This window comes from Tribolium castaneum, chromosome 8, assembly GCF_031307605.1.
Source record: "Tribolium castaneum strain GA2 chromosome 8, icTriCast1.1, whole genome shotgun sequence".
NCBI classification, from domain to species: Eukaryota; Metazoa; Arthropoda; class Insecta; order Coleoptera; family Tenebrionidae; genus Tribolium; species Tribolium castaneum.
In genome coordinates this window covers 3,240,829-3,259,675 of record NC_087401.1, presented here as the reverse complement: position 1 = coordinate 3,259,675, position 18,847 = coordinate 3,240,829, and the positions used below count along the sequence as shown (strand labels likewise).

The 18,847-nt window shown below is 27.4% G+C and overlaps 1 long non-coding RNA gene across 1 annotated transcript; it reads left to right on the top strand.

Moving 5' to 3' along the window:
* Nucleotides 1-2,322: 2,322 nt before the first annotated feature.
* LOC135266947 (uncharacterized) lies at nt 2,323-4,390 on the top strand. Its single transcript, XR_010335166.1, has 4 exons — nt 2,323-3,531; nt 3,580-3,644; nt 3,713-3,994; nt 4,046-4,390. It is a non-coding gene; the product is annotated as an uncharacterized LOC135266947 (long non-coding RNA).
* The last annotated feature ends 14,457 nt before the right edge of the window (nt 4,391-18,847 follow it).

Sequence of the window (18,847 nt, the reverse complement as noted above, 5' to 3'; positions counted from 1 at the left end):
TTTGAACAAGAAAACTTATATCAAACTGACTAAAAACGTTTTATTTTAGCACAAAACAAATGATTTGCGTAATAGTCTTAACGAGAGCTGTTAATTTCAAACGGTTCTATGCTTTGAAACGAGTAAACTTTCACTGTACAGAGGAAAAACATCTTATTTCGCCTTTTAAAAACGATTCATGCCACAGTTTGGATAAAAACCAATTATTTTCGTTAATTCATTGTTACAAACATGAAACCTTACATCAAAGTAACTGAAAACCCTTTATTCAGGCACAGAAATTCGAATTACGTTTCAGTCTGAACAAAAACTGCTTACTTTAGACGATCCTTTGTTTTGAATACAAAAACTTACATTAAAAAGATTAAAAACGTCTTATTCTGGCTGAAAACTGCAAATTATATATTACTCTAGATAAAAGCAATTTATCCTGATTACTCCTTTACTTAGAATAGAGTAAACTTGTATAAAACTTAATAAAAACTTTAAATTTCGTCTCAAAGAAATAATTTACGTTATAGTTTTGACCAGCACTGTTTATTTCAAACGATTTTATGATTCGAAACTAATGAACTTTTATGGGGCAGATGCAAAACCACATATTACAATATAAAGCGTTGTTTTAAAGCAAATTATTACCTTTTGCAACAAGAAATTTCACGTCAAAGAAACTGAAAACATCGTATCCATGCACAAATATCGAATTACGTATCAGTTTAGGCAAATACAGCTTATTTTAAACGATTCCTTGCTATAAACAAGAAAAATTTTATCAAACATATTGAAAATGTCTTATTCTCGAAAATAAGAGCAAATTATGTATCAGTTTTAACAAAAGCGGATTACTCTGTTTGATTCTATGCTTAGAGTAGAGTAAACTACTATAAAACGTAATGAAAACTCTATATTCAAGCTCAAAAGAACAAATTACGTTATAGTTTTGACAAAAAAAAATTATTTCGGACGACTACATACTTCGAAGTAAGCAAACTTTAACTGAACAAGTGCAAAAGCTAATACTTTGCTTTAAAATAACGATTTATGTGGTAATATGGTATTTTGCATCTGTCCTATAAAAGTTTACTCGTTTCGCTCCATTGAATCATTCGAAATAAATTATTTTGACACAACAACAACGAAAATAATTTTTTTTTGTTTAAACTGTAACATAAGTCGTTTTTATAAAACGAACTAAGACGTTTGGCATCTGTTTAGTGAAAGTTTTCTCGTTTGGGGGCATAAAATCGTTTGAAATTAACAGTTCTGGTCAAAACTATAACGTAAATTATTTCTTTGAGACGAAATTTAAAGTTTTCATTAAGTTTTATACAAGTTTGCTCTATTCTAAGCAATGGAGTAATCAAGATAAACTGCTTTTATCCAAAGTAATACATAATTTGCAGTTTTGAGCCAGAATAAGACGTTTTTAATCTTTTTAATGTAAGTTTTCGTGTTGAAAAGAAAGAATCGTCTAAAATAAGCAATTTGTGTCCAGACTGAAACGTAATTTGATTTTCTGGGCCTGAATAAGAGGTTTTCAGTTTCTTTGATGTAAGGTTTCTTGTTTGTAACAATGAATAAACGAAAATCATTGGTTTTAATCCAAACTGTGACATAAATCGTTTTTTAAAGGCGAAATCAGACGTTTTGCCTCTGTTCAGTGAAAGTATACTGGTTTCAAAGCATAGAATCGTTTGAAATTAACAGTTCTCGTCAAGACTATAACGCAAATCTTTAAAGTGATACAAAGAAATAATTTACGTTATAGTTTTGACCAGAACTGTTAATTTCAAACGATTTTATGCCCCCAAACGAGAAAACTTTCACTAAACAGATGCCAAACGTCTTAGTTCGTTTTATAAAAGCGACTTATGTTACAGTTTAAACAAAAACAAATTATTTGTGTTGTTGTTGTGTCAAAATAATTTATTTCTAATGATTCAATGGAGCGAAACGGGTAGACTTTTATAGGACAGATGCAAAATACCATATTACCACATAAATCATTATTTTAAAGCAAAGTATTAGCTTTTGCACATGTTCAATTAAAGTTTGCTTACTTCGAAGTATGTAATCGTCCGAAATATTTTTTTTGTCAAAACTATAACGTAAATTGTTTTTTTGAGCTTGAATATAGAGTTTTCATTACGTTTTATAGTAGTTTACTCTACTCTAAGCATAGAATCAAACAGAGTAATCCGCTTTTGTTAAAACTGATACATAATTTGTTCTTATTTTCGAGAATAAGACGTTTTCAATATGCTTGATAAAATTTTTCTTGTTTATAGCAAGGAATCGTTTAAAATAAGCTGTATTTATTATTATTATTATTATTATTATTATTAACATAGATTCTTTGCTGAGGTTAACACCTTTATAGCAAAATATCAAGAAATACGGTTTCGTGTTAAATAAAACACCATTGAATAATGAAAAATGAAATACAATTTTAATCTACAGTTAAATTAGTTCATTAATAAAGGTTAATGTTAATTATTGTAATGTGTCATATTGATTCTTGAAGGAAGAAACAGTAACAGCTGCAACAACGTTATCAGGCAAGCCATTCCATATATCAAATGCACGATTTGTCAAATAATTCTTTCTAACGGTAGTCTTAAATGGTTCTTTTTTCAGCTTATAAGAATGACCTCTAAGTCTGTCATGATATTGAATTTGCAAGAAATTGCGTGTTACTCCAGGAAATAAACCATGAGTAAGCCGAAAAATTTGAATTGCATCTGCCCTGTTTTGACGAGCACGTAGATCTGGTATTTTGAGTATTTCAAGACGTTGTTCATATGAAACTTGTCTTAAACAGTGTGTCCATCTAGTTACCAGGTGCTGAGTTCTTTCCAGCAAATCAATATCCTTTAACAAATAAGGTCTCCAGACTGGAATGGCAAATTCCAAATGCGGCCTTATGTAAGTGATGTACACCTTTGAAATAAAACTGACTGAAGTATTTGGGAAAACATGCTTTAGCAAATAAAACATTTTACGCGCTCGACCCACTGATGCTAGACATTGCTCTGACCATCCTAACTTATCATTTACAATGACCCCTAGATCTTTGGTTGAGGTTTTTACACTCAGGAGTGTGCCATTTATATGGTAAAGGTACTTTGGGTTGTTGTGGCCACACTGAAGTACACAGCATTTTGCAATATTTAGTGGTATTTGCCACTTCTCGCTCCATTGGAAGATTAAATTAAGTTGGTCTTGCAAGTCTGTGACAAGTGGGTTAGCAAATAACTTAATATCATCCGCATATGCTGAATAGCTGTCCAGTGAAAAGAATAAATATGCTGTATATAACAAGAATAAAATTGGTCCAAGAACTGATCCCTGTGGGACCCCACTTAATACTGGTTTAGAGTACGAAAATTTACCGCAGACTTTTACACAATAGTTTCGATTTGATAGAAACGCTCGGATCCAATCAAGCAAATTTCCTGTTACACCATAGGACTCCAGTTTTGCTAACAAGAGATTGTGAGGGACTTTATCAAAGGCTTTACTAAAATCAAGGTAAATTATGTCTACAGGTTGGTTAGTGTCTAACATTTTTGTCCATAGATTTGTGCAGGATAGCAAATTTGTGACAACTGACCTACCTGGTAAAAAGCCGTGCTGATGCTCAGGTATTAAATTATTTTTTCTCATGTAAGTTAATAGTTCCTTGACTATAACTTTTTCCATAATTTTACAGCATGTCGACGTGAGACTTACAGGTCTATAGTTAGCAGGATCAAGTTTATCTCCTGACTTGTACAAAGGCGTGATTGTTGCTTGCAACCACTCGTAGGGCAAAGTGCCTTGTAAGAATGATTTTGTCATCATTTTGGCAAGTGGGCCCGACAACGAAGCAGCACAAGTTCTCAGGAGTTTGGGAGGTATCTGATCCGGACCTGGAGCTGTATTTAATTTAATGGCACAGAGTTGGCTTTTTACCATATCCGGAGTAAAATTAATATAAGACAACCCACTAAATGTACTTGTAGGCATAAATGACGGTATATTATTATTAATGTTTAAATTATAGGTAGCAGCAAAACTGTCCGCTAAAGTGTTTGCAGTTTCTGTATGATCGGAGCAGAGTAGACCTGAAGCATTTCGTACTAAAGGGACCGACACACGACTAGAGATAAATTTACGTACATGGGAATAAAATAGTTTTGGTTTATTTAATATAGAATTTTCATAATTACACCTGGCCATTTGTAAATCAGATTTTAGTTGGTTAGAAAATCTTTTATAAGCAGAAAAATTATCTTCAGTAGGCTGCCTTTTAAATTTTTTCCATAATTTAGCTTTGTATTTTATTTTGTCAAGCATGTGTTGATTTATCCACGGTTTATCTTTTCTCAGTCGGTTTGTAAACAGTCTGGAATTTGTTGTAATGCAAATTTGTAAAATCGATTTAAAATGTTTCCAATGTTCTTCCGCATTTAGTGAATCTAAACCATTCCAGTCGTAAGTCAAGAGACTTTTGTCTATGCGAGTGTAGTCAACAATTGATGTTGTTTTAATTCTTGCATTTGGCTCTGAATATATCATAATTTGTAACTCAATTTCGATTTTTGAATGATCAGATGTACCTACAGGATTCGAAACGTTTAAAGACGATACAAGGTTAACGTCAGACAAAATTACCAAATCAAGTAATGAAGGACGTTGTTGGGATCTAAATCGTGTAGGTTCAGTGACTATTTGTGACAAATTATTCTCCAAGAGCAATTCAGAAAATTGTTTTTCGATGATTGTTTGACCTGTTGTGTTTTTAGCAGACCAGTCTATACAAGGAAAATTGAAATCTCCCATGATAATTAAGTTAGGATACTGATTAATAGTTGATTGTATGGTATTAAATAGATTTTTATCATTTTCTTGATTGTTAAAAGACGCTCCTGTTGGTGGTCTGTAAATACATGCTATAACAAAGGTTTGTTCATTTCCTTCAAATTTTAACCATAGAGAATTATAAGGTTTAACAGATATGCAAATTTGAGTAATTTTAAAAAATTTTGAAATTTTAATTTTATCTACATAAAAACACACACCGCCACCTTTTTGAGATAGGCGATCATCTCTGTAAATAGAGTAATTTTCAATGTGTACAGCATCATCAGAGATAGACGGATTAAGCCAAGTCTCCGTGAGTGCGATAATAGAAGGTCTAAATTCAGTTACTTCTAATAACAAATCATTAAATTTTGAAGATAAAGATGCGATATTCGTATACAGAAGAGCCATTGAACAAGGGTAAATATTTAGTTTTTTTGATGTGAAATAATTTTTGGTACGTGGTTAACGTATTTAATTGTCAAGTCCTTTTCGCCAACATCAAGTCTTCGCTTTAATTCATCACGCAAATTGTTTAAATGCTTTAGTTGATCCGGGGTTTTATCATCACTAATAGTAATGTGAGCAAATTGTGGGTGCTGCAGCAAAGACGATTTTTTCTTCAAGCATAGACGTGCCATTTGTTGAGTTTTAAATTGCAGTTTTAATAAGCGAGGTTTATCACCGACGGCTTTTCCTACGCGAAAAACATTTTCCGGACCAATCACAAGTGATGGATCAATGACCTCGAGGACATCATTTACCACATCCACGTCTTGTTTATTAGCGACAGGTTTAACATTGTACATAATAACATTGCACGCACGAGCCGACCTGTCCACAGATTCGGCGATAATTTCTTCGCGGTTTATAGCTTGAGACGTATTATTATTAATAATAAGAGATTCGAGTTTGCTAAGACGCTCATCAAATGATGATTTTATGTCATTTACGAGTTTTTTAATTTCTGAAATTGCTGTGATAGTTACGTTGCATCTATTACAAAACAGTTTGATATTTGGAGAGCGAGACTGAGAAATAAAGGCGATTTGCCTAAACTGATACGTAATTAGATATTTATGTATGGATACGAAGTTTTCAGTTTCTTTGACGTGAAATTTCTTGTTGCAAAAGGTAATACTTTGCTTTAAAACAACGCTTTATATGGTAATATGTGGTTTTGCATCTGCCCCATAAAAGTTCATTAGTTTCGAATCATAATTTCGTTTGAAATAAACAGTGCTGGTCAAAACTATAACGTAAATTATTTCTTTGAGACGAAATTTAAAGATTTCATTAAGTTTTATACAAGTTTACTCTATTCTAAGTAAAGGAGTAATCAGGATAAGTTGCTTTTATCTAGAGTAATATATAATTTGCAGTTTTCAGCCAGAATAAGACGTTTTTAATCTTTTTAATGTAAGTTTTCGTGTTCAAAACAAAGGATCGTCTAAAATAAGCAGTTTTTGTCCAGACTGAAACGTAATTCGAATTTCTGTGCCTAAATAAGGGGTTTTCAGTTTCTTTGATGTAAGGTTTCTTGTTTGTAACAATGAATTAACAAAAATAATTGGTTTTTATCCAAACTGTGGCATGAATCAGCTTTAAGACTATAACGCAAATCTTTTGTTTTGTGCTAAAATAAGACGTTTTTAGTCAGTTTGATATAAGCTTTCTTGTTCAAAGCAAAATATTGTCGAAAATCAACCGTTTTTGTCTAAACTGAAACAAAATTCGGTGGTTTGTGTCCGAATACAAAGTTTTCAGATTCTTTAATGTTAGGTTTGCTGCTTCTAACAAAGAATCAACAAAAATATTTTGTTTTAATACAAACTGCAATATAAAATGTCTTTATAGGACAAAACATGATGTTTGGCATCCGTTTATTAAAAATTTACTCGTTTGGAAGCATAGAATCATTCCAAATAAGCTATTCTGGTCGAAACTATAATGTAATTAGTATTTTGTGCTAGAATACAGCGTTTTTGTTAGATTTATTAACAATTTTGTCTATTTTAAGCAATGAAACGAATAGGATTAGCTGCCTTTATCCAAAGTGATACATAAATTGCTCTTTTATGCCAGAGTAATACGTTTTTAGTCTGTTCGATGTAAGTTTTCTTGTTCAAAGCAAAAGATCGTCTAAAGTAAGCCGTTTTTGTTTAAACTGATGAACAATTCAGACTGAGAGTCAACAAAAATAATTTGTTTTAATCCAAACTGATAATTTTTGACCCTATAAGAGTCCTATAAGTGTCCGAGATACGCCGTTCTCGTCAAGTCTATAACGTAATTCGTTTTTTTGTGTCAGAATACGACGTTTTCTGTCTGTTTAATATAAGTTTTTAATAATAATAATAATAACAATAATAATAATAATAATAATAATAATAATAATAATAATAATAATAATAATAATAATAATAATAATAATAATAATAATAATAATAATAATAATAAAAATAATAATAGAAATAAAAGTAAGCTTAGTTTTCTAAGCAAAAATGAAGCTTATTTTGTGTGTTATATGAGCGGTTTCTCATTTCTATGCAAGAGATCATCTGTGATCTGTGTTTTTAGGCAAGAAATTGAATAAAATTAATAACTCATTTTAAAACTGGTATAAAAACATTTACTATACAAAAGTTAATAATAATAATAATAATAATAATAATATTAATAATAATAATAATAATAATAATAATAATAATAATAATAATAATAATAATAATAATAATAATAATAATAATAATAATAATAATAATAATAATAATAGTAATAATAATAATAATAGTAATAATAATAATAATAATAAAAATAATAATAATAGTAGTAGTAAAAGTAAGCTTAGTTTTCTAAGCCAAAATGAAGCTTATTTTGTGTTATATGAGCGTTTTCTCATTTCTATGCAAAAGATCATGTGTGATCTGTGTTTTAAGTTGTGTCAGAATACGACGTTTTCTGTCTGTTTAATATAAGTTTTTAATAATAATAATAATAATAATAATAATAATAATAATAACAATAATAATAATAATAATAATAATAATAATAATAATAATAGTAATAGTAACAAAAGTAATAATAATAATAATACTTTTAAAAAGGAAAAATGGAGCTTATGTTGTGTGTTACATGAGCGTTTTTTCATTTTTATGCAAAAGATCATGTGTGATCTGTGTTTTTAGGCAATCTAAGCCATTTTATAGATTTTAATATTTAACAAAAATTTGCTTTAAAATAAAATGTTTGAAAAACCGAAATTAAACTAAATTAATTGTGTCTAACACTTTAGTAGAGGAAAAAGGAGGAGACATAAAAGTCACTAAAGTCTTAAAGTTGTCTTTAGTCGTCATATTAATAACAATAACATTTATAATAACAATACTAGTAGTACTAAATTTGCTTATATGCAAGCGCTTAATTAAGGTAACAGTTTTTTTGTTTTTTGCCTATATCTCGAAAACAGTTACTCTTATCAATTTTTACTTTTTCACCAAAATTAAAGGTGATAAAATTTCCTACAAAATAGTTATTTGCATTTTTCATGTAGAACTAACCATAAGCGAGATATAAGTTTGAAAATAATTATTAATTAAAAAAAGTGTTTTAACAGAAAAGGTCTTGTGATTTAAAATACACTTAATTTGTTGGGTCCAATACTTTATCAGAAGAAAAAGGAGGTGACATAAAAGTCACTGAAGTCTTCAGAGTCGTTTTTAAATGCTGCATTTTTGACTTCGTCTCAAACATTGAAAACTGAATTACATTTTTGTTCAGTAACAGTTACAGTTTTCTTATTGGTTTTTTGCTTATATCTCGAAAACAGTTACTCCTATCAAATTTTATTTTTCTTTCAAAATTAAAGCTGATAAAATTTCCAACAAAATAGTTATTTACATTTTTCTTGTAGGACCAAGCATAAACGAGTTATAGAGTTGGATATAAATAATATTTAACAAAAATTTGCTTTAAAATAAAATGCTTGAAAAACCGGAATTAAACTAAATTAATTGTGTCTAACACTTTAGTAGAGGAAAAAGGAGAAGACATAAAAGTCACTAAATGTTTCAGAGTCCTCTTTAGTCGTCATATTAATAACAATAACATTAATAATAATAATACTAATAGTACTAAATTTGCTTATATGCAAACGCTTAATTAAGGTAACAGTTTTTTGGTTTCTTGCTTATATCTCGAAAACAGTTACTCCTTTCAATTTTTATCTTTTTTTCAAAATTAAAGCTGATAAAATTTCCTACAAAATAGTTATTTGCATTTTTTTGTAGGACCAACCATAAGCGAGTTATAGAGTTGGATATAAATAATATTTAACAAAAATTTGCTTTAAAATAAAATGTTTGAAAAACAGAAATTAAACTAAATTAATTGAGTCTAACACTTTAGTATAGGAAAAAGGAAAAGACATAAAAGTCACCAAAGTCTTCAGAGTCGTTTTTAGTCGTCATATTAATACCAATAACATTAATAATAATAATACTAATAGTACTAAATTTGCTTATATGCAAGCGCTTTATTAAGGTAACAGTTTTTTGGTTTCTTGCTTATATCTCGAAAACAGTTACTCCTGTCAATTTTTATCTTTTTACTAAAATTAAAGCTGATAAAATTTCCTACAAAATAGTTATTTGCATTTTTCATGTAAGACTAACCATAAGCGAGATATATGATTGAAAATAATTAATATTTAAAAAAAAAGTGCTTTAACAGAAAATGTCTTGTGATTTAAAATACACTTAATTTATTGGGTCTAATACTTTATTAGAAGAAAAAGAAAGTGACATAAAAGTCACTGAAATCTTCAGAGTCGTTTTTAAATGCTGCAGTTTCGTCTTCGTCTCAAACATTGAAAACTGAATTATATTTTTGTTCAGTAACAGTCACAGTTTTCTTATTGGTTTTTTGCTTATATCTGGAAAACAGTTACTTCTATCAATTTTTATCTTTTTACTAAAATTAAAGCTGATAAAATTTCCTACAAAATAGTTATTTGCATTTTTCTTGTAGGACCAACCATAAGCGAGTTATAGAGTTGGATATAAATAATATTTAACAAAAATTTGCTTTAAAATAAAATGTTTGAAAAACCGAAATTAAACTAAATTAATTGAGTCTAACACTTTAGTATAGGAAAAAGGAGAAGACATAAAAGTCACCAAAGTCTTCAGAGTCGTTTTTAGTCGTCATATTAATAACAATAACATTAATAATAATAATACTAATAGTACTAAATTTGCTTATATGCAAGCGCTTTATTAAGGTAACAGTTTTTTGGTTTCTTGCTTATATCTCGAAAACAGTTACTCCTATCAATTTTTATCTTTTTACTAAAATTAAAACTGATAAAATTTCCTACAAAATAGGTATTTGCATTTTTCATGTAAGACTAACCATAAGCGAGATATATGATTGAAAATAATTAATATTTAAAAAAAAAGTGCTTTAACAGAAAATGTCTTGTGATTTAAAATACACTTAATTTATTGGGTCCAATACTTTATTAGAAAAAAAAGAAGGTGACTTAAAAGTCACTGAAGTTTTCAGAGTCGTTTTTAAATGCTGCATTTTCGTCTTCGTCTCAAACATTGAAAACTGAATTACATTTTTGTTCAGTAACGGTTACAATTTTCACTTTGGTTTTTTGCTTATATCTCGAAAACAGTTACTCCTATAAATTTTTATCTTTTCTTCAAAATTAAAGCTGATAAAATTTCCTACAAAATAGTTTTTAGCATTTCTCTTGTAGGACCAACCATAAGCGAGTTATAAAGTTGGATATAAATAATATTTAACAAAAACTTGCTTAAAAATAATATGTTTGAAATACTGAAATTAAACTAAATTAATTGTGTCTAACACTTTAGTAGAGAAAAAAGAAAAAGACTTAAAAGTCACCAAAGTCTTCAGAATCGTTTTTAGTCGTCATATTAATAACAATAACATTAATAATAATAATACTAATAGTACTAAGTCTGCTTATATGCAAGCGCTTTATTAAGGTAACAGTTTTTTGGTTTCTTGCTTATATCTCGAAAACAGTTACTCCTATCAATTTTTATCTTTTTACTAAAATTAAAGCTGATAAAATTTCCTACAAAATAGGTATTTGCATTTTTCTTGTAGGACCAAGCATAAGCGAGTTATAGAGTTGGATATAAATAATATTTAACAAAAATTTGCTTTAAAATAAAATGCTTGAAAAACCGGAATTTAACTAAATTAATTGTGTCTAACACTTTAGTAGAGGAAAAAGAAGAAGACATAAAAGTCACTAAAGATTTCAGAGTCGTCTTTAATCGTCATATTAATAACAATAACATTAATAATAATAATACTAATAGTACTAAATTTGCTTATATGCAAACGCTTAATTAAGTTAACAGTTTTTTGGTTTCTTGCTTATATCTAGAAAACAGTTACTCCTATCAATTTTTATCTTTTTACTAAAATTAAAGCTGATAAAATTTCCAACAAAATAATTATTTGCATTTTTCTTGTAGGACCAACCATAAGCGAGTTATAAAGTTGGATATAAATAATATTTAACAAAAACTTGCTTAAAAATTAAATGTTTGAAATACTAAAATTAAACTAAATTAATTGTGTCTAACACTTTAGTAGAGAAAAAAGAAAAAGAAATAAAAGTCACCAAAGTCTTCAGAATCGTTTTTAATCGTCATATTAATAACAATAACATTAATAATAATAATACTAATAGTACAAAATTTGCTTACATGCAAACTCTTACTTCAGGTAACAATTTTTTGGTTTCTTGCTTATATCTCGAAAACAGTTACTCCTATCAATTTTTATCTTTTTACTAAAATTAAAGCTGATAAAATTTCCTACAAAATAGTTAATTGCATTTTTAATGTAGGACTAACCATAAGCGAGATATAAGTTTGAAAATAATTAAAATTTAAAAAAAAGTGCTTCAACAGAAAATGTCTTGTGATTTAAAATACACTTAATTTATTGGGTCCAATACTTTATTAGAAGAAAAAAGAGGTAACAAAAAGGTCACTAAAGTCTTTAGAGTCGTTTGTAAATGCTGCATTTTCGTCTTCGTCTCAAACATTAAAAACTGAATTACATTTTTGTTCAGTAACGGTTACAATTTTCACTTTGGTTTTTTGCTTATATCTCGAAAACAGTTACTCCTATAAATTTTTATCTTTTCTTCAAAATTAAAGCTGATAAAATTTCCTACAAAATAGTTTTTAGCATTTCTCTTGTAGGACCAAGCATAAGCGAGTTATAGAGATGGATTTAAATAATATTTAACAAAAATTTGCTTTAAAATAAAATGTTTGAAATACTGAAATTAAACTAAATTAATTGTGTCTAACACTTTAGTAGAGGAAAAAGAAGAAGACATAAAAGTCACTAAAGATTTCAGAGTCGTCTTTAATCGTCATATTAATAACAATAACATTAATAATAATAATACTAATAGTACTAAATCTGCTTATATGCAAGCGCTTTATTAAGGTAACAGTTTTTTGGTTTCTTGCTTATATCTCGAAAACAGTTACTCCTATCAATTTTTATCTTTTTACTAAAATCAAAGCTGATAAAATTTCCTATAAAATAGTTATTTGCATTTTTCTTGTAGGACCAAGCATAAGCGAGTTATAGAGATGGATTTAAATAATATTTAACAAAAATTTGCTTTAAAATAAAATGTTTGAAATACTGAAATTAAACTAAATTAATTGTGTCTAACACTTTAGTAGAGGAAAAAGAAGAAGACATAAAAGTCACTAAAGATTTCAGAGTCGTCTTTAATCGTCATATTAATAACAATAACATTAATAATAATAATACTAATAGTACTAAATTTGCTTATATGCAAACGCTTAATTAAGTTAACAGTTTTTTGGTTTCTTGCTTATATCTAGAAAACAGTTACTCCTATCAATTTTTATCTTTTTACTAAAATTAAAGCTGATAAAATTTCCAACAAAATAGTTATTTGCATTTTTTATGTAGGACTAACCATAAGCGAGATGTAAGTTTGAAAATAATCAATATTTAAAAAAAATGTGCTTTAACAGAAAATGTCTTGTGATTTAAAATACACTTAATTTATTGGGTCCAATACTTTATTAGAAAAAAAAGAAGGTGACTTAAAAGTCACTGAAGTTTTCAGAGTCGTTTTTAAATGCTGCATTTTCGTCTTCGTCTCAAACATTGAAAACTGAATTACATTTTTGTTCAGTAACGGTTACAATTTTCACTTTGGTTTTTTGCTTATATCTCGAAAACAGTTACTCCTATAAATTTTTATCTTTTCTTCAAAATTAAAGCTGATAAAATTTCCTACAAAATAGTTTTTAGCATTTCTCTTGTAGGACCAACCATAAGCGAGTTATAAAGTTGGATATAAATAATATTTAACAAAAACTTGCTTAAAAATAATATGTTTGAAATACTGAAATTAAACTAAATTAATTGTGTCTAACACTTTAGTAGAGAAAAAAGAAAAAGACTTAAAAGTCACCAAAGTCTTCAGAATCGTTTTTAGTCGTCATATTAATAACAATAACATTAATAATAATAATACTAATAGTACTAAGTCTGCTTATATGCAAGCGCTTTATTAAGGTAACAGTTTTTTGGTTTCTTGCTTATATCTCGAAAACAGTTACTCTTATCAATTTTTATCTTTTTACTAAAATTAAAGCTGATAAAATTTCCTACAAAATAGGTATTTGCATTTTTCTTGTAGGACCAAGCATAAGCGAGTTATAGAGTTGGATATAAATAATATTTAACAAAAATTTGCTTTAAAATAAAATGCTTGAAAAACCGGAATTTAACTAAATTAATTGTGTCTAACACTTTAGTAGAGGAAAAAGAAGAAGACATAAAAGTCACTAAAGATTTCAGAGTCGTCTTTAATCGTCATATTAATAACAATAACATTAATAATAATAATACTAATAGTACTAAATTTGCTTATATGCAAACGCTTAATTAAGTTAACAGTTTTTTGGTTTCTTGCTTATATCTAGAAAACAGTTACTCCTATCAATTTTTATCTTTTTACTAAAATTAAAGCTGATAAAATTTCCAACAAAATAGTTATTTGCATTTTTCTTGTAGGACCAACCATAAGCGAGTTATAAAGTTGGATATAAATAATATTTAACAAAAACTTGCTTAAAAATTAAATGTTTGAAATACTGAAATTAAACTAAATTAATTGTGTCTAACAGTTTAGTAGAGAAAAAAGAAAAAGACTTAAAAGTCACCAAAGTCTTCAGAATCGTTTTTAATCGTCATATTAATAACAATAACATTAATAATAATAATACTAATAGTACTAAATTTGCTTACATGCAAACGCTTAATTCAGGTAACAATTTTTTGGTTTCTTGCTTATATCTCGAAAACAGTTACTCCTATCAATTTTTATCTTTTTACTAAAATTAAAGCTGATAAAATTTCCTACAAAATAGTTAATTGCATTTTTAATGTAGGACTAACCATAAGCGAGATATAAGTTTGAAAATAATTAAAATTTAAAAAAAAGTGCTTCAACAGAAAATGTCTTGTGATTTAAAATACACTTAATTTATTGGGTCCAATACTTTATTAGAAGAAAAAAGAGGTGACAAAAAGGTCACTGAAGTCTTTAGAGTCGTTTGTAAATGCTGCATTTTCGTCTTCGTCTCAAACATTGAAAACTGAATTACATTTTTGTTCAGTAACTGTTACAGTTTTCTTATTGGTTTTTTGCTTATATCTCGAAAACAGTTACTCCTATCAATTTTTATCTTTTTTTTAAAATTAAAGCTGATAAAGCTTCCTACAAAATAGTTATTTGCATTTTTCTTGTAGGACCAACCATATGCGAGTTATAGAGTTGGATATAAATAATATTTAACAAAAATTTGCTTTAAAATAAAATGTTTGAAAAACCGAAATTAAACTAAATTAATTGAGTCTAACACTTTAGTATAGGAAAAAGGAGAAGACATAAAAGTCACCAAAGTCTTCAGAGTCGTTTTTAGTCGTCATATTAGTAACAATAACATTAATAATAATAATACTAATAGTACTAAATTTGCTTATATGCAAGCGCTTTATTAAGGTAACAGTTTTTTGGTTTCTTGCTTATATCTCGAAAACAGTTACTCCTATCAATTTTTATCTTTCTACTTGAATTAATGCTGATAAAATTTCCTACAAAATAGTTATTTGCATTTTTCACGTAAGACTAACCATAAGCGAGATATATGATTGAAAATAATTAATATTTAAAAAAAAAGTGTTTTAACAGAAAATGTCTTGTGATTTAAAATACACTTAATTTATTGGGTCTAATACTTTATTAGAAGAAAAAGAAAGTGACATAATAGTCACTGAAGTCTTCAGAGTCGTTTTTAAATGCTGCAGTTTCGTCTTCGTCTCAAACATTGAAAACTGAATTACATTTTTGTTCAGTAACAGTCACAGTTTTCTTATTGGTTTTTTGCTTATATCTCGAAAACAGTTACTCCTATCAATTTTTATCTTTATTTCAAAATTAAAGCTGATAAAATTTCCTACAAAATAGTTTTTTGCATTTTTCTTGTAGGACCAACCATAAGCGAGTTATAGAGTTGGATATAAATAATATTTAACAAAAATTTGCTTTAAAATAAAATGTTTGAAAAACTGAAATTAAACTGATTTAATTGTGTCTAACACTTTAGTAGAGGAAAAAGAAGAAGACATAAAAGTCACTAAAGGTTTTAGAGTTGTCTTTAGTTGTCATATTAATAACAATAACATTAATAATAATAATACTAATAGTACTAAATTTGCTTATATGCAAACGCTTAATTAAGGTTACAGTGTTTTGGTTTCTTGCTTATATCTCGAAAACAGTTACTCCTATCAATTTTTATTTTTTTACTAAAATTCAAGCTGATAAAATTTCCTACAAAATAGTTATTTGCATTTTTCATGTAGGACTAACCATAAGCGAGATATATGATTGAAAATAATTAATATTTAAAAAAAAAGTGCTTTAACAGAAAATGTCTTGTGATTTAAAATACACTTAATTTATTTGGTCCAATACTTTATTAGAAGAAAAAGGAAGTGACATAAAAGTCACTGAAGTCTTCAGAGTCGTTTTTAAATGCTGCAGTTTCGTCTTCGTCTCAAACATTGAAAACTGAATTACATTTTTGTTCAGTAACAGTCACAGTTTTCTTATTGGTTTTTTGCTTATATCTCGAAAACAGTTACTCCTATCAATTTTTATCTTTCTGTCAAAATTAAAGCTGATAAAATTTCCTACAAAATAGTTATTTGCATTTTTCTTGTAGGACCAACCATAAGCGAGTTATAGAGTTGGATATAAATAATATTTAACAAAAATTTGCATTAAAATAAAATGTTTGAAAAACTGAAATTAAACTAATTTAATTGTGTCTAACACTTTAGTAGAGGAAAAAGAAGAAGACATAAAAGTCACTAAAGGTTTCAAAGTTGTCTTTAATCGTCATATTAATAACAATAACATTAATAATAATAATACTAATAGTACTAAATTTGCTTATATGCAAACGCTTAATTAAGGTAACAGTGTTTTGGTTTCTTGCTCATATCTCGAAAACAGTTACTCCTATCAATTTTTATATTTTTACTAAAATTCAAGCTGATAAAATTTCCTACAAAATAGTTATTTGCATTTTTTATGTAGGACTAACCATAAGCGAGATATAAGATTGAAAATAATTAATATTTAAAAAAGAAGTGCTTTAACAGAAAATGTCTTGTGATTTAAAATACACTTAATTTATTAGGTCCAATACTTTATTAAAAAAAAAGGGGGTGACATATAAGTCACTGAAGTCTTCAGAGTCGATTTTAAATGCTGCATTTTCGTCTTCGTCTCAAACATTGAAAACTGAATTACATTTTTGTTCTGAAACGGTAACAGTTTTTACTTTGGTTTTTTGCTTATATCTCGAAAACAGTTACTCCTATCAATTTTTATCTTTCTTTCAAAATTAAAGCTGATAACATTTCCTACAAAATAGTTATTTGCATTTTTCTTGTAGGACCAACCATAAGCGAGTTATAAAGTTGGATATAAATAATATTTAACAAAAACTTGCTTAAAAATAAAATGTTTGAAATACTGAAATTAAACTAAATTAATTGTGTCTAACAATTTAGTAGAGAAAAAAGAAAAAGACATAAAAGTCACCAAAGTCTTCAGAATCGTTTTTAGTCGTCATATTAATAACAATAACATTAATAATAATAATACTAATAGTACTAAATCTGCTTATATGCAAGCGCTTTATTAAGGTAACAGTTTTTTGGTTTCTTGCTTATATCTCGAAAACAGTTACTCCTATAAATTTTTGTCTTTCTTTCAAAATTAAAGCTGATAAAATATTCTACAAAATAGTTATTTGCATTTTTCTTGTAGGACCAACGATAAGCGAGTTATAGAGTTGGATATAAATAATATTTAACAAAAATTTGCTTTAAAATAAAATGTTTGAAAAACTGAAATTAAACTAATTTAACTGTGTCTAACACTTTAGTAGAGGAAAAAGGAAAAGACATAAAAGTCACTAAAGGTTTCAGAGTTGTCTTTAGTTGTCATATTAATAACAATAACATTAATAATAATAATACTAATAGTACTAAATTTGCTTATATGCAAACGCTTAATTAAGGTAACAGTGTTTTGGTTTCTTGCTTATATCTCGAAAACAGTTACTCCTATCAATTTTTATCTTTTTACTAAAATTCAAGCTGATAAAATTTCCTACAAAATAGTTATTTGCATTTTTCATGTAGGACTAACCATAAGCGAGATATAAGTTTGAAAATATTTAATATTTAAAAAAAAAGTGCTTTAACAGAAAATGTCTTGTGATTTAAAATACACTTAATTTATTAGGTCCAATACTTTATTAGAAGAAAAAGGGGGTGACATATAAGTCACTGAAGTCTTCCGAGTCGATTGTAAATGCTGCATTTTCGTCTTCGTCTCAAACATTGAAAACTGAATTACATTTTTGTTCTGAAACGGTAACAGTTTTCACTTTGGTTTTTTGCTTATATCTCGAAAACAATTACTCCTATCAGTTTTTATCTTTTTTTCAAAATAAAGCTGATAAAATTTCCTACAAAATAGTTATTTGCATTTTTCTTGTAGGACCAACCATAAGCGAGTTATAAAGTTGGATATAAATAATATTTAACAAAAACTTGCTTAAAAATTAAATGTTTGAAATACTGAAATTAAACTAAATTAATTGTGTCTAACACTTTAGCAGAGAAAAAAGAAAAAGACATAAAAGTCACCAAAGTCTTCAGAATCGTTTTTAGTCGTCATATTAATAACAATAACATTAATAATAATAATACTAATAATACTAAATTTGCTTACATGCAAACGCTTAATTCAGGTAACAATTTTTTGGTTTCTTGCTTATATCTCGAAAACAGTTACTCCTATCAATTTTTATCTTTTTACTAAAATTAAAGCTGATAAAATTTTCTACAAAATAGTTAATTGCATTTTTAATGTAGGACTAACCATAAGCGAGATATAAGTTTGAAAATAATTAAAATTTAAAAAAAAGTGCTTCAACAGAAAATGTCTTGTGATTTAAAATACACTTAATTTATTGGGTCCAATACTTTATTAGAAGAAAAAAGAGGTGACAGAAAGGTCACTGAAGTCTTTAGAGTCGTTTGTAAATGCTGCATTTTCGTCTTCGTCTCAAACATTGAAAACTGAATTACATTTTTGTTCAGTAATTGTTACAGTTTTCTTATTGGTTTTTTGCTTATATCTCGAAAACAGTTACTCCTATCAATTTTTATCTTTCTTTTAAAATTAAAGCTGATAAAGCTTCCTACAAAATAGTTATTTGCATTTTTCTTGTAGGACCAACCATAAGCGAGTTATAAAGTTGGATATAAATAATATTTAACAAAAATTTGCTTTAAATAA